Source organism: Salvelinus alpinus, chromosome 25 (assembly GCF_045679555.1).
Source record: "Salvelinus alpinus chromosome 25, SLU_Salpinus.1, whole genome shotgun sequence".
Classification (NCBI taxonomy): Eukaryota; Metazoa; Chordata; class Actinopteri; order Salmoniformes; family Salmonidae; genus Salvelinus; species Salvelinus alpinus.
This window is the reverse complement of record NC_092110.1, coordinates 27,119,134-27,135,355: the sequence shown is the minus strand read 5'-3', so window position 1 is coordinate 27,135,355 and position 16,222 is coordinate 27,119,134. Positions and strand designations below refer to the sequence as shown.

At 42.1% G+C, this 16,222-nt stretch overlaps 1 long non-coding RNA gene across 1 annotated transcript in view; it reads right to left on the bottom strand.

Moving 5' to 3' along the window:
* Positions 1–1,000: 1,000 nt before the first annotated feature.
* LOC139553083 (uncharacterized) overlaps positions 1,001–16,222 on the bottom strand; it is a 28,402-nt gene continuing 13,180 nt past the window's right edge. Inside the window, exons 3-4 of the long non-coding RNA XR_011670599.1 lie at positions 5,957–6,160; positions 1,001–1,622 (exon numbers count right to left, since the gene is read on the bottom strand). This is a non-coding gene — a long non-coding RNA (uncharacterized lncRNA). The remainder of the gene's footprint in view (positions 1,623–5,956; positions 6,161–16,222) is intronic.

Genomic DNA, 16,222 nt, shown 5'->3' with positions numbered 1-16,222 from the left:
ATCCCCACAGCATGAGGCTGCCAACACCCTGCGTCACTGTAGGGATGGTGCCAGGTTTCCTCCAGACGTCATGCTTGGCATTCAGGTCAAATAGTTCAATATTGGTTTCATCAGACCAGATAATCTTGTTTCATGGTCTCAGAGTCCTTTAATTGCCTTTTGGCAAACTCCAAGCGGGCTGTCATGTGCCTTTTACTGAGGAGTGGCTTCCATCTGGCCACTCTACCATAAAGGCATGATTAGTGGAATGCTGCAGAGATGGTTGTCCTTCTGGAAGGTTCTCCCATCTCCACAGAGGAACTCTGGAGCTCTGTCAGAGTGACCATCAGGTTCTTGGTCACCTCCCTGACCAAGGCATTTCTCCCCGATTTCTCAGTTTGGCTGGGCGGCCAGCTCTAGGAAGGGTCTTGGTGATTCCAAACTTCTTCCATTTAAGAATGATGGAGGCCATTGTGTTCTTGGGGACCTTCAATGCTGGAGAAATGTTTTGTTACCCTTCCGCAGATCTGTGCCTCGACACAATCCTGTCTCGGAGCCCTACGGACAATTCCTTCAACTTCATGGCTTGGTTTTTGCTCTGACATGCACTGTCAACTGTGGGACCTTATATAGACAGGTGTGTGCCTTTCCAAATCATGTCCAATCAATTGAATTTACCACAGGTGGACTCCAATCAAGTTGTAGAAACATCTCAAGGATGATCGATTGGAAAAGGATGCACCTCAGCTCAATTTCGAGTCTCATAGCAAAGGGTTTGAATATTAATGTAAATAAGTTATCTGTTTTATACTTATTCTAAATTTTCTAAAATTGTGTGTAAAATAATGCTGTAACATAACAAAATGTGGAAAAAGGGACTGGGTCTGAATACTTTCACAATGCACTGTATCTCTAAGGTCCCTCAGTCGAGAAGTGAATTTCAAACACAGATTCAACCACAACGACCGGGAGGTTTTCAAATGCCTCGCAAAGAAGAGCATTTATTGGTAGATGGGTAAAAATAAAAAAAGCAGACATTGAATATCCCTTTGAGTTATTTAATTACACTTTGGATGGTGTATCAATACACCAAGTCACAACCATGATACAGGCATCCTTCTTATCTCAATTGCCGGAGAGGAAGGAAACCGCTTAGGGATTTCACCATGAAGCCAATGGTGACTTTAAAACAGTTACAGAGTTTAATGGCTGTGATAGGTGAAAACTGAGGATGGATCAACAACATTATAGTTACTGCACAATAGTAACCTAAATAAAAGATTGAAAAGAAAGAAGCCTGTACAGAATAAAAATAACATGCATGCCTTGCAATAAGGCACTAAAGTAAACTGCAAACATTTGGCATCTAAATTAACTTTTTGTCCAGAATACAAAGGATTATGTTTGGGGCAAATCCAACCCAACACATCACTGAGTTTCACTCTACAGTATACATTTTCAAGCATGGTGGTGGCTGCATCATGTTATGGGTATTCTTGTCATCAGCTTGGACTAGGGAGATTTTTAGAATAAAAAGAAACAGAATAGAGCTAAACACAGGCAAAATCCTAGACGAAACCATGGTTCAGTCTGCTTTCCAAAAGACACTGGGAGACAAATTCACCGTTCAGCAGGACAATAACCTAAAACAGAAGGCCAAATATACACTTACTTAACAAGATGACAGTGAATGTTCCTGAGTGGCCGAGTTACAGTTTTGACATAAATTGGCTAAAAATCTATGGCAAGACTTTAAAATGGCTGTCTAGCAATGATCAACCAACATCAAATCAAATCAAATGTTACTGGTCGCGTACACACATGCCAAGAGTGTGCAAAGCTGTCATCAAGGCAAAGGGTGGCTACTTTGAAGAATCTAAAATCTATGTGATTCCACATGTGTTATTTCATCGTTTGATGTCTTCACTATTATTCTACAATGTAGAAAATAGTAAAAGTAAAGAAAAACCCTGGAAAAGTCCAAACTTTTGACTGGTACTCTATGTATTATGTGTGTGCGACTTTCATGCGCATCTGTGTGTGTAAGTGTGCGTCTGTATCAGTGTCTGCATGCACGCTTAAATGTGTCTCTGTGTGCGTGTGTGTCTGCATGCATGTATATGTGTGTATGTGTGTGTGTAAATATGTGTGTGTGTGTGTGTGCGTGTGTGTGTATGGCGAGTGAAGCATAAAAAGCTGCCTTGCCATGTCTAGACCAGAGCGACAGATAGCAGTTTATCAGGAACTCACAGTGGTGAGAAGGACTGGTTGGGAGAGACGGACTCTGCTTTCTCTTTTCAACTTGTCACAACCAATCGAGCATGGCCCTATCCCAAACTATTAAACAAGTTGCCCTGAGGACTAGTCTACACGCTGGAGGATTAGCATGGAAGTTCTTTCTCTCGTTCTTCAAAGTCCTTCTGAAATATGAGATTCACAGTCAGCAAAGGCCTACCTCGTTCCAATACAATGACTTAGGGCAATATGGGAGAACTTTCTTCTCCATCTCTCTAAGATATAAATAACAGCTAACCTTTCTTTTCAGCCAGGAGGGACATAAATCTAATTCATCCATGAAGGACGCTCAAGAAAGTTTTCAGAGCAATAAAAAAGAAAATCGAACCTATCCTCTAGGTTTTTATCCTATAAGATAGAATCCTGTACGAGTCCAATAGGACTGGTTCCAAAATCTGATATGATTTTTCTATTGGTCCTACTGCAAATGAACTTGCAGCCTTGAATCATTCCCATATTGTGACGGTGTGTTGAAAAGGATGAAAACATCAGGGAATTATCACTGGTGTGAGTAGGCAAAGATATGGAGATTGTGCTCCGGAGATCAGGAAAGATGCTGTTCTTTTACTGGTCTTTAATCTTGATTGCAGTTTAACATAGTTCAGGGGGTGCGTTTGGTGTTCGCCAAAAGGCATGTGGGAGACTCCCCAAACATATGGAAGAAGGTACTCTGGTCAGATGAGACTAAAATGTAGCTTTTTGGCCATCAAGGAAAACGCTATGTCTTGCACAAACCCAACACCTCTCATCACCCCAAGAACATCATCCCCGATGTTTTTCATCGGCAGGGACAGGGAAACTGATGGATGCCGCTACATACAGGGAAATTCTTGAGGGAAACCTGTTTCAGTCTTCCAGAGATTTGAGATTTGGACGCAGGTTCACCTTCCAGCAGGACAATGACCCTAATCATACTGCTAAAACAACACTTGAGTGGTTTTCGGGGAAACATTTAAATGTCTTGGAATGGCTTAGTCAAAGCCCAGACCTCAATCCAATTGAGAATCTGTGGTATGACTTAAAGATTGCTGTACACCAGCAGGAACCCATTCACCTTGAAGGAGCTGGAGCAGTTTCGCCTTGAAGAATGGGCAAAAATCCCAGTGGCTAGATGTGCCAAGCTTATAGAGACATATCCCAAGAGACTTGCAGCTGTAATTGCTGCAAAAGGTGGCTCTACAAAGTGTTGACTTTGGGGGGGTGAATAATTATTCGCGCTCAAGTTTTCAATTTTTTTGTCTTATTTCTTGTATGTTTCACAAGAAAAAATATTTGTCCGCTTCAAAGTGGTAGGCATGTTGTGAAAATCAAATGATACAACCCCCCCAAACATCTAGTTGAATTGCAGGTTGTAGGGCAACAAAATAAGAAAAATGCCAATGGGGATGAAAGTATTCATCCCCATAAAAAAGCCAGACTTCGGTTTGCAACTGCACATGGGGACAAAGATTGTACTTTTTGGACAAATGTCCTCTGGTCTGATGAAACAAAAATAGAACTGTTTGACCATAATGACCATCGTTATGTTTGGAGGAAAAGGGGGATGCTTGCAAGCCGAAGAACACCATCCCAACCGTGAAGCATGGGGGTGGCAGCGTCATGTTGTGGGGGTGCGTCGCTGCAGGAGGGACTGGTGCACTTCACAAAATAGATGGCATCATGAGGGAGGAAAATTATTTTGGATATATTGAAGCAACATCTCAAGACATCAGTCAGGAAGTTAAAGCTTGGTCGCAAATGGGTTTTCCAAATGGACAATGACCCCATTCGTACTTCCAAAGTTGTGGCAAAATGGTTTAAGGACAGCAAAGTCAAGGCATTGGAGTGGCCATTACAAAGCCCTGACCTCAATCCCATAGAAAATGTGTGGGCAGAACTGAAAAGGCGTGTGTGAGCAAGGAGGCCTCCAAACCTGATTCAGTTACACCTGCTCTGTCAGGAGGAATGGGCCAAAATTCACCCAACTTATTGTGGGAAGCTTGCGGAAGACCACACGAAACGTTTGACCCAAGTTAAACAATTTAAAGGCAATTCTACCAAATACTAATTGAGTGTATGTAAACTTCTGACTCACTGGGAATGTGATTAAAGAAATAAAAGCTAAAATAAATAATTCTCTCTACTATTATTCTGACATTTAACATTCTTAAAATAAAGTGGTGATCCTAACTGACCTAAGACAGGGATTTTTTATTAGGATTAAATTTCAGGAATTGTGAAAAACTGTGTTTAAATGTATTTGGCTAAGATGTATGTAAACTCCGACTTCAACTGTACATGAACAAAACTTTTAAGCGATCAGATTTTTTTAATCATAAATACTTTTCTACAATGACACACTTAGCTAGCCACGTCGTTTCTTTCTTTTAGCATGTGCATGGAGTAAGTACACCATCATGCGGTATATGAGTCTTTTCAGATTCCTTTATTTTGCTCCTTTGCACCCCAGTATCTCTACTTGCACATTCATCTTCTGCACATCTACCATTCCAGTGTTTAATTGCTCTGTTGTAATTACTTCGCCACCATTGTTTCAGTATGATATGTTAGATAAAGGAATAACGTCAGACACCAATGTCAAGTTCAATAGCCTTGTTAAGCATTGTACAAATCCCTACACGTGGAGTCCGGGGAACAGTCCGGCTAGTCGAATACCTATCAACGACTCCGTAACATCATCCTTTTCAATAGAAAGTGCAAATATAACGGCATGACATTAAGTTCTTAACAGTGAAGTCATAACAATTGAAAAAGCATGACATGTTCTTTTTACTTCAGTTGTCATCTTCCTTTTTACATTTTTTTTATTAACAGAGGACAAGTTAACAGTCTCTTGCTTACAGAGTAATCCTGTCCGGTGGCTTGCACAGCCGACCCACCCGTGAGTAAGTATTGCCGGTAGAAGCCTCACCTTCAGTTGGCTCATGTCTCAGTTCTGCTCCCCTTACCCTTAGGCCTGGACTGTGATCCAGCTCATCTAGGTGAGTGTATGGCGTGTTCTGGTTTGTCTGCTCTGCTACGTAACAACCATGGCCTATTTATTGCCTTACCTCCTTTATCCTACCTCATTTGCACACATTGTATATAGACTTTTTCTACTGTATTATTGACTGTATGTTTGTTTATTCCATGTGTAACTCTGTTGTTGTATGTGTCGAACTGCTTTGCTTTATCTTGGCCAGGTCGCAGTTGTAAATGATAACTTGTTCTCAACTAGCCTAACTGGTTAAATAAAGGGAAAATAACTTTTTTTTTTAAATACAAAATAAATTGGGCTATTATTCAAAAGTTATGGTCAACGGATGCAGCAATAGCATCACTTTCAACTTAGGTTTCAGAAATATAAATGGAACTTTCAACATAAATTTCCAATAGTATTTTACTTAATTAGGTAACAACGGAATGAGTCCAAAAACGTGATGTGATTTATTTATTTAGATGATCTACCAGAAATCATGAAAACAGGGTTGACTTGCCTATAATAAGGCACATACAGTACCAGTCAAGTTAGACCACACCTACTCATTCAAGAGTTTTTCTTTATTTTTACTATTTTCTATCATTTAGTAACCAAGTTAAGAAAATCTAAATATATGTTATTTTCTTCAAAGTAGCCACCCTTTGCCTTGATGACAGCCCTGCACACTTGGCATTCTCTCAACCAGTTTGATGAGGTAGTTACCTGGAATTATTTTCCAAAAGTCTTGAAGGAGTTCCCACATATACTGACCACTTGTTGGCTGCTTTTCCTTCACTCTGCCGTCCAGCTCATCCCAAACCATCTCAATTGGTTTGAGGTTGGGTGATTGTGGAGACGCAGCACTCAATCACTCTCCTTGGTCAAATAGCCCGTACACAGCCTGGATGTGTGTTTTGGGTCATCGTCCTGTTGAAAAACAAATGATAGTCCCACTAAGCGCAAACCAGATGGGATGGAGTATCGCTGCAGAATGCTGTGGTAGCCATGCTGGTTAAGTGTGCCTTGAATTCTAAATAAATCACCAACATTGTCACCAGCAAAGCACCCCCACACCATCACATCTTCAAGGTGGGAACCCCACATGCAGAGATCATCCATTCACCTACTCTGCGTCTCACAAAGACACAGCAGTTGGAACCAAAAATCTCAAATTTGGACTCATCAGACCAAAGGACATATTTTCTAAAAAACAATTATTGCTTTGTCATTATGGGGTATTGTGTGTAGATTGATGAGTGGAAAAAAATATTTAATCCATTTTAGAAAAAGGGTGTAACATAACAAAATGTGGAAAAGGTCAAGGGGTCTGAATACTTTCCAAATCCACTGTATGTTGTCTAGTATATTATGGGCAGAATAGACTAAACAATGGGAACTCCAAACCACCCATTTTATAATATCCAATTATAATCTAACTCATATAAAACCCAAGTTCTCGGGCTGTATACTCCAATAATAAATATGAATTAACTTAACAGGCAGATTTACTGGATAGGAGGTTCAACAACAGTAACTTATGGTCTAGGTTATTTACTTACTTATTTGCTACTGCAACGTCATTGTTGGTTTGGTCATTACACATATTCCCAGTGAAGTCTTAGCACTGGCATGCATCAATTACATGTAATTCACTTTATTGAAATTATCTCAGCGTTTGAAATCCACTAAAACACCTAGAGCTCATCAGCTGCCATCCCAAATGTTCTATTTATTTACCTCATCTGAGCAGAATTTCATTTCATTGTAATTTTTACGAGAGGTATTCAGAGTTTAACCTCTTAACTGTAATGTCAAAAATGTAGATTTCCGCCTAAATAGACACACCCAAAAGTAACTGCTTTTAAAGTGTTTGGCATTTGTGCACAGTAGGTGGGGGAGTCCTAAGTGCAGTCAAGATAAATGTAAATCAAACTGACATGCTGCTTTACAAATGTTGGGAAGGCACACGTTGGTTAATACAAAAGTGGCAAATTCATAAAAAATGCTAAATGTGACGCAAAATCCAATGAGCAGTACAGTACATTGATTAGTGAAAATGTATTTGTCTAGAAATGAATGCAACACATGCAGGCACGCACATATTATAGACCTACAGTACAGGAGCATCAGAAAATATGTTTGAAACTGGGGGGGGGGATCTCATAGTATGGCAAATTGCTTTCACATGTTTGAAAATAAGAGTGGCCAACACGGATGTGGAGTTGAACGCTTACCCAAATCACTGCTCTAATAATGTCAATGCACAAGAGGAGGTAGCTAGATGAAAGGCAACAAGAGAAAATGGTAGAGAAATGTACATTGAGTACAGAGTGAGTTTATTTTCATAGGAGTATGAAAATAACAGCTGCTGTCTGTCATAATAAGGGGCAGAGGTATAGCCCATTATAGTCGGTCACACAGGAGGTGTTCTTCCTAGCACAACATGAACATCATTTTCCATTCAGTGGTCCATGCTGCTGCATATCAAACAACTCATATGGAGAAGGCAGACTGGCTCAGTCATCGTTGGAGCCCTTGTTCAGACAGATTATCTCTGGAGGTCCAGGGTTTAAATGGGGGTTACCAGAAGGTGAAGTGTGTGGTAGTGGAAAAACTAACGTCCACTCTCTGGGGCGCCAGGCGGAATGTTTTGCAGTGTGGATTCTCTCACCAGACAGACACACAGACAGAAGGACAGACGGGGGTCTGGGAAGTGGTGGCGAGAGAGAGAAGCCTTGAAATGAAATCAGGGGTGATTCTGTGTGAAAGCTGCACTTAGCATCCCTGTCTTTCACTGGCTGAGGGGGCTGAGGGGACTGGTGAGACAGCAGAGGAACAGTGACACCTAGTGCCGAGAAACAGAGGCACCTGAGCAGCTCTTCACTGGGCTTTATGGGCCCTGATATCACTAGCACACTGTAATGTTGATCGAGAAATCGAAACCCATACTGTCCAAGCTGCTCTTGCCAAGACTAAGCTTAACTGCACTTTTAAGACCAATATTTTATGGTGATATTTTACTTGTGCGCCAACAATGATCAGGGAGGGATTCTCTCACTCACTAACATTTGGGTTGCTCTCCCACTGTTTCTAACCAGACCTAACTTCCTCTATGGCCTTTCTGTTGGGTCCCTGTCTGTGTGTGTTCAGTTGATAATGGTTACTGGAAAACTTTGTTTTCTTTAGCGACTGGCTACTTCTCACCCCAGGTATCCTCTGTGACCCTTGAACTCTTCGGAGTGTAAAGTACCAGAAATAACAAATAGAAGCACAGTTTAATAGTACATAAGTCACTGTCGCACCATCCTCTCGTCTCTTGTATTTCGTATATCTTAATAAAAGGTAACGATGTCAGAGAGACCACTCAACTGGCCAGCTTAGTGTCCTGTCCACACACCTCATTCTGTGGCTCAGTGTTTTCCGCTGCAGTCATTTAACTGAGGTGCTGCGCTACAGCAAAATCATTGCCGCCACTCCCCAAAAATATGAAACATAAAATATTTCTGTGGATGTGCACTTTGAACAGAACAGTCCACATTTACTTTTCCTCTGCAAACAAAACGAGTAAAGAACAGAAAAATCTGACAACCCCATTATAGGATAGTTGATCACCTGTATTTAACATAGTCAGCTTGTTGTTGTGTGTTCTATGTGAGAGAAATATTCCTCTCAAAGCACATTTAGGAGTAGGTTAGGAGTACCATAGGGAGGGGAACCTGCACTCTGACAAGCAGTCAATGCACCACAATTCTTGCAATCATGGGAAAACAGCAGTTTCTATGGCCTTTGTTAAAAAGAGGGGGATTCCAGCTTTCCATTTCTACTTTATTTATTTTTCAACTCCTAAATATGAGTGAACTGCACCATTTTAAACCCAGTTTTTAGCAGCTTCATAGCTAAGCAATTTACAGCTCTGCAATTAGTCATGAGTGCATAAAGGAGAGTGGGGCTAAATGTTTTTTGGGACATAAAATTCCCCATAGGATGCTAACTAGTTAAAATATTATATTTGGGACCTAGCTAATGATTAGCCCAATAGGGTAAATGCAGACAGGCAAACCCTATTTATTTATAGCCACTATGCTGCATCAGTTGGGCTACAGGTGATCATGCTTATTGCTAATAGCATACCTGATAATATGGACCATGCATAGGCTATATGTACGGTCCAATTTGTTAAAATAATTGGAAATAATTTTACCATTATGTTATTCGGCTCATTTCTGGAGGTGGAAATATATTTTAGATGGTGTCAGCATCATTTTATTTTTGTTCATGTTGGAGTAGAATTCCTTTTTAAAAGGGCACTAGAATTGAGCTTCTCACTCTTTATACATAACATTTTTGCAGAGGAAACACTGCTGTGGCTAGAATAACACAATTGGTTATTACGACCAATCCGGCATTTTAGCAAATACAAGCCATCGATCCCCACTTCGACTTTCTCCCTCCTCTTTGTTGGATAAACTCAACATCTGTGAGCCGCACTCCCAAGTTCCTCCATAAAACACTTCAAGCAGTTCCTCTGTCTGGCTTGACCAAAAGCCTGTGTAGGTTTACTGACTTCCTGTCTTGAGAGGGAAGAAATGCACAGGAACCAGAACTACCGGCTGCTGTTTACTACTAATCCGAATAGACATTAGTTGACAACTCAACCAAATGTAAATCAAAACTAGATGTTGAACTGATGCCTGTGCCCAGTAGGTAGTTATTCTGGTCCTCGCCCTTATGTGTTTTTAGACTTTCTAGCTGTTCTCCACATGACACGGATTGTAATGGAATACTCTACTGATGCCAAGGAAATGGAAATACTATAAGTGTGTGTGGTATGTACAGTATATACACATTAAAATGTATGTGTATGTGTGAGCACACATTTATGCGTGTGTGTGGTCCCGTACTTTGTCAAATCAATGCATGCATGAACTCATCTGAGAGTTTAAATAATCGGAAAACAGGGCCTCCCGAGTGGCGCAGTGGTCCAAGGCACTGCATCGCAGTGCTAGAGCGTCACTACAGACCCGGATTTGATCCCGGGCTGTATCACAACAGGCCGTGATCGGGAGACCCACCATAGGGTGGCACACAATTGGCTCAGCGTTGTCCTGGTTAGGGGAGGGTTTGGCCGGGGGGGCTTTACTTGGCTCATCGCTCTCTAGCAACTCCTTGTGACGGGCCGGGCGCCTGCAGGCTGACCTCGGTCGTCAGTTGAACGGTGTTTCCTCCAACACATTGGTGCGGCTGGCTTCCGTGTTAAGCGGGCGCAGTAAAGAAGCGCGGTTTGGCGGATCACGTTTTGGAGGATGACCTTCGCCTCCCGAGCCCTTTGGGGAGTTGCAGCAATGAGACAAGATTGAAATTGGGGAGAAAAAGGAAACAACCCCAAAAATATTTATACAGTATATATAAAATAAAACAAACTTGTTTTTTGTCAGAAAGTTTGTGTTTGTAGTTTCCAAACACGTCTTGGACTATAGAACATTTCTCCAACAACCTGAGCTAACTGTAAAAGTATCGAATTTCATGACATACAACAGCTATTGACAGTGTTTTCTGTAATCAGCATGAAACTAAATCTACATTCACCTCTGCTTGCAACACATATTCTCCTGTCTTAGACGGGCTCCTTAGACATGTCTCATTGGCAGCTCTTTAGATTATTTAACCACGTAGGCTAGTTGAGAACAAGTTCTCATTTACAACTGCGACCTGGTCAAGATAAAGCAAAGCAGTGTGACACAGACAACAACACAGAGTTACACATGGAATAAACAATAAACAAGCAAATAACACAATAAACAAGTCAATGACACAGTAGAAAAAAAAGAAAGTCTATATACAGTGTGTGCAAAAGGCATGAGGAGGTAGGTAATAAATAGGCCATAGGAGCGAATAATTACAATTTAGCAGATTAACACTGAAGTGATAAATGAGCAGATGATGTGCAAGTAGAGATACTGGTGTGCAAAAGAGCAGAAAAGTAAATAGAAACAATTTGGGGATGAGGTAGGTAGATTGGGTGGGCTATTTACAGATGGACTATGTACAGCTGCAGCGATCGGTTAGCTGCTCAGATAGCTGATGTTTAAAGTTGGTGAGGGAAATAAAAGTCTCCAACTTCAGCGATTTTTGCAATTTGTTCCAGTCACTGGCAGCAGAGAACTGGAATGAAAGGCGGCCAAATGAGGTGTTGGCTTTGGGGATGATCAGTGAGATATACCTGCTGGAACGTGTGCTACAGGTGGGTGTTGTTATCGTGACTAGTGAACTGAGATAATGCGGAGCTTTACCTAGCATAGACTTATAGATGACCTGGAGCCAGTGGGTCTGGCGACGAATATGTAGCGAGGGCCAACCGACTAGAGCATACAGGTCGCAGTGGTGGGTGGTATAAGGTGATTTGGTAACAAAACGGATGGCACTGTGATAGACTGCATCCAGTTTGCTGAGTAGAGTATTGGAAGCTATTTTGTAGATGACATCGCCGAAGTCGAGGATCCGTAGGATAGTCAGTTTTACTAGGGTAAGTTTGGTGGCGTGAGTGAAGGAGGCTGTTGCAAAATAGAAAGCCGATTCTAGATTTGATTTTGGATTGGAGATGTTTAATATGAGTCTGGAAGGAGAGTTTACAGTCTAACCAGACACCTAGGTATTTATAGTTGTAAATGTTGTATAGTCTCTCCGCCATAAGGTGGAGAGAAATGTTTGCAGTTTTTAATGTAAAATCAATGGGGGCCCCTGGTCGGTAATTTGACCATGATTACTATAAGTTTAGATAGCTGTCCGCTGAACTAACTTAACAATCCCCCCAAAAAAATGTACATGGGCTAATTGATAAGAGAGAAAAACTGATGATGCTGGCTAGACCCACTTCATATGTATTCTACAATTGTAATAGAGATCCTGACTGAGCTCCCCCCACAATTATCCGCCAGTTGCCCATCCCTGGTTTAAGTAATGGGTCTGGCCAACACCATTTTCAGCAGGATGCAGGTGATTATTTGTACATGTCCTTTCATCAGTAACTGCTCAAGCCAGATGATTAATCTTACACAGTTGTCCTGCTCCAAACCTGACAACATGCTGCTGCTTTTCCTTGATTTCCTGTGTTCAATGCATTTATTCTGGAGCCCTCAAATCTGCCAACAGCTAAATCTACATTCAACTCTCACAGCAACATTCAACACACCATAAAACCCGTTACTAAACAGCCATCAAAACCTGCAAAATGTGATGCTGGAAATTACATCTGGCATTGAAAGACAGACTCCTACTGATATTCGCCAATGACCCCTCGCCAATGATCTCCTCCTGGGTCAGGAATTTGCTCTCTCATGGACGACCACAGTGCATGACCTGGTGCAGTGTGACTCAACGCCCCAGCAATACGCTCTGAAGATTCTCTCCTAACAGTCAATAAAATGACGCAGCCAGATGAACAAGCAGGTTACTGCGGGGGGGAGTGCCGAGTCCTCACATCGTCGTATTGTTTTAGGGAGAAATCTGATGTCGGGGGATTTTCTGTGAGGAAGTTTGGGGCACTTTTTAATGAGCGGAAAATCAGGAATGGGAGCCACGGTATATTTGCATTGTTGGTTCGGAAAATATTCTGGAAGGCCATTGGTGGATGGAAAAGTCCAGGGCCTCTTTGGTGGAGAGGGAGCGAGAGGCTTGGTGACCACAGACTGTAGGGTTCCTGGTTCTACACCACTGTGTTCTCAATCCCTGGGTTTCCAGCACGTGCTCACAGAAGGAAACACAAACAACTCCGTCCTGGTGTGTGTATGAGATTTGTTGAGCGCACTCTGCAGGGTTCCAGCCGCCTCACCACCATACTACTGCACAGACGGGGAAACATTACGATTTCAGAGGGTTGAAAGCTAATACACAGCAAATTATGTTATATACTATTTAGACCTACAGTGTTTCTTCAATGAAAGGACTATCAGCAGCAAAAAATGTTGAGCATTACGAGGTGGGTTGACATAACGGTTAAAGATTTTTTATCAACTCTTAGCAACACACAAGATGTAACATCGACCCTGAAGTCCATTTCACACGGTGAAGTATGACAACATAACTACAACAAATTAACACACAGTCATGATACATTCCACAACAAAATTGCGTCGATCACATGGACTGGGATATGTTCCGGGTAGACTCAGATAATAACATTGACGTATACGCTGACTCACTGAGCGAGTTTATAAGGAAGTGTGTAGGAGGTGTTGTACCCACTGTGACTACTAAAACCTTCCCTAACCAGAAACCGTGGATTGATGGCAGCATTCGCGCAAAGCTGAAAGTACGTACTACCACATTTAATCATGGCAAGGTGACTAGAAATATGGCTGAATACAAACAGTGTAGTTATTCCCTCCGTAAGGTAATCAAACAACCAAAGTGTCAGTATAGAGACAAAGTGGAGTCGCAATTCAACGGCTCAAACACAATATGTATGTGGCAGGGTCTACAGACAATCAAGGATTACAAAAAGAAAACGGACATCGACGTCTTGCTTCCAGACAAATTTGAGGACAATATAGTGCCACCGACGCGCCCGCTCTCCTTCTTGGTGGCTGACTTAAACGTGTTAACCCTCGCAAGGCTGCCGGCCCAGACAGAATCACTAGCCGCGTCCTCAGAGCATATGCGCAGACCAGCTGACTGGTGTGTTTACGGACATATTCAATCAATCCCTATCCCAGTCTGCTGTCCCCACATGCTTCAAGATGGCCACCATTGTTCCTGTTTCCAAGAAAGCTAAGGTAACTGAAATAAATGACTATCACTTCTGTCATGAAGTGCTTTGAGTGACTAGTCAAGGATCATATCACCTCCACCCTACCTGTCACCCTAGACCCACTTCAATTTGCTTACCGCCCCAATAGGTCCACAGACGATGCAATCGCCATCACACTGCCCTATCCCATCTGGACAAGAGGAATACCTATGTAAGAATGCTGTTCATTGACTACAGGTCAGCATTCAACACTATAGTACCCTCCAAACTCATCACTAAGCTTGAGATCCTGGGTCTTGACCCTGCCCTGTGCAACCGCGTCCTGGACTTTCTGACGGGCCGCCCCCAGGTGGTGAAGGTAGGAAATAACATCTCCACTCCGCTGATCCTCAACACAGGGGCCCCACAAGGGTGCGTTCTCAGCCCCCTCCTGTACTCCCTGTGTTCACCCACGACTGCGTGGCTATGCACGCCTTCAACTCAATCAAGTTTGCAGACGACACAACAGTGGTAGGCTTGATTACCAACAATGACGAGACAGCCACAGGGAGGTGGTGAGGGCCCTCAGGAGTGTGGTGTCAGGAAAATAACCTCTCACTCAATATTAGCAAAACAAAAGAGATGATCGTAGACTTCAGGAAACAGCAAAGGGAACACCCCCCTATCCACATCGACGGGACAGCAGTGGATAAGGTGGAAGGTTTTAAGTTCCTCTGTGTTCATATCACCGACAAAATGAAGTGGTCCACACACACAGACAGTGTGGTGCAACAGCGAGGCAGAATTTTTTTGGGCTTGTCACCGAAAAGCCTTACTAACTTTTACAGGTGCACAATTGAGAGCATCCTGTCGAGCTGTGTCACCGTCTGGTACAGAAACTGCACCGCCCACAACGGCAAGGCTCTCCAGAGGGTGGTGCGGTCTGTACAAAGCATCACCGGGGGCAAACTACCTGCCCTCCAGGACACCTACAACACCCGATGTCACAAGAAGGCAAAAAAGATCATCAAGGACAATAACCACCAAGCCACTGCCTGTTCACCCTGCTTCCATCTAGAAGGCGAGGTCAGTACAGGTGCATCCAAGCTGGGACAGAGAGATTGAAAAACAGCTTCTATCTCAAGGCCATCAGATTGTTAAACAGCCACCACTAGCACAGAGAGGCAGCTGCCTACCTACAGACTTGAAATCATTGGCCACTTTAATAAATGAAACACTTTAATAAATGAAACCACTTTAAGAATGTTTACATATCTTACATTACTCATCTCATATGTATATAATGTATACTGTATCCTTCACTATCTATTCTTTACTATCTATTGCATCTTAGACGCTCTGTCACTGCTCATCCATATATTTTATACTTATATATTCTTATCCCATTCCTTTACTAGATTGTGTGCATTAGGTTTTGTTGTGGGATTTGTTAGATATTAGGTTTTGTTGTGGAATTGCTAGATATTACCTGTTAGATATTACTGCACTGTCGGATCTAGAAGCATAAGCATTTCGCTACATTCGCAATAACATCTGCTAACCATGTGTATGTGACCAATAAAATGTGATTTGAACATTAGTTACACAATGTAGCTGACGGTTACATGACAGTAATGGCTCATTTGTCAACAACCATTAGTAGTTGTGACTAATCATGACGCCTGTTGCCGGGGTGTTGTTACCTGGGCAGAAGGTGAAAAAACACTTAATTTTCACAGATGTGCTTAGAGCTATTGTCTGTCTGCCAATGGTCTGAGTGTTGCTTGAATGGGCCATGCCATTGGTCTATCACAACAAATCACAGAGTTTTCAGGTGATGATTTTATTCCTCATACCTTTCACTCCCTCTGCCATGATTCTTTTTGTATGCTTGCTAAAAATGGCCTAAATGCTTTGACAGCCTTCTGACATTGGAACATAAGAAATGTGGAACTGCAGCGTGACACACTACACACCACCAATGTTGTAATAAAACATGTATTTTTTTACAACGTGTGACATAAATATATAAAAGTTTAAATGTGTGGTTTTGTGTACCACTTATTTTTCACAAAATCACAGACAAAAATACGAATGGCTTTCTAAGTAATGGCATTCAAATTAAGTCGTAACTTCTTTGGCAGTTCGTTCTCCTGCGTTTTCTACAGGCTTGTGTTGCAGTCTGTTGTTTAGATCGTAACAGCAGGAATGATACAATATCGACATGTGTCCTAATTCGGATTTTCACAGACTGACGGGTATTG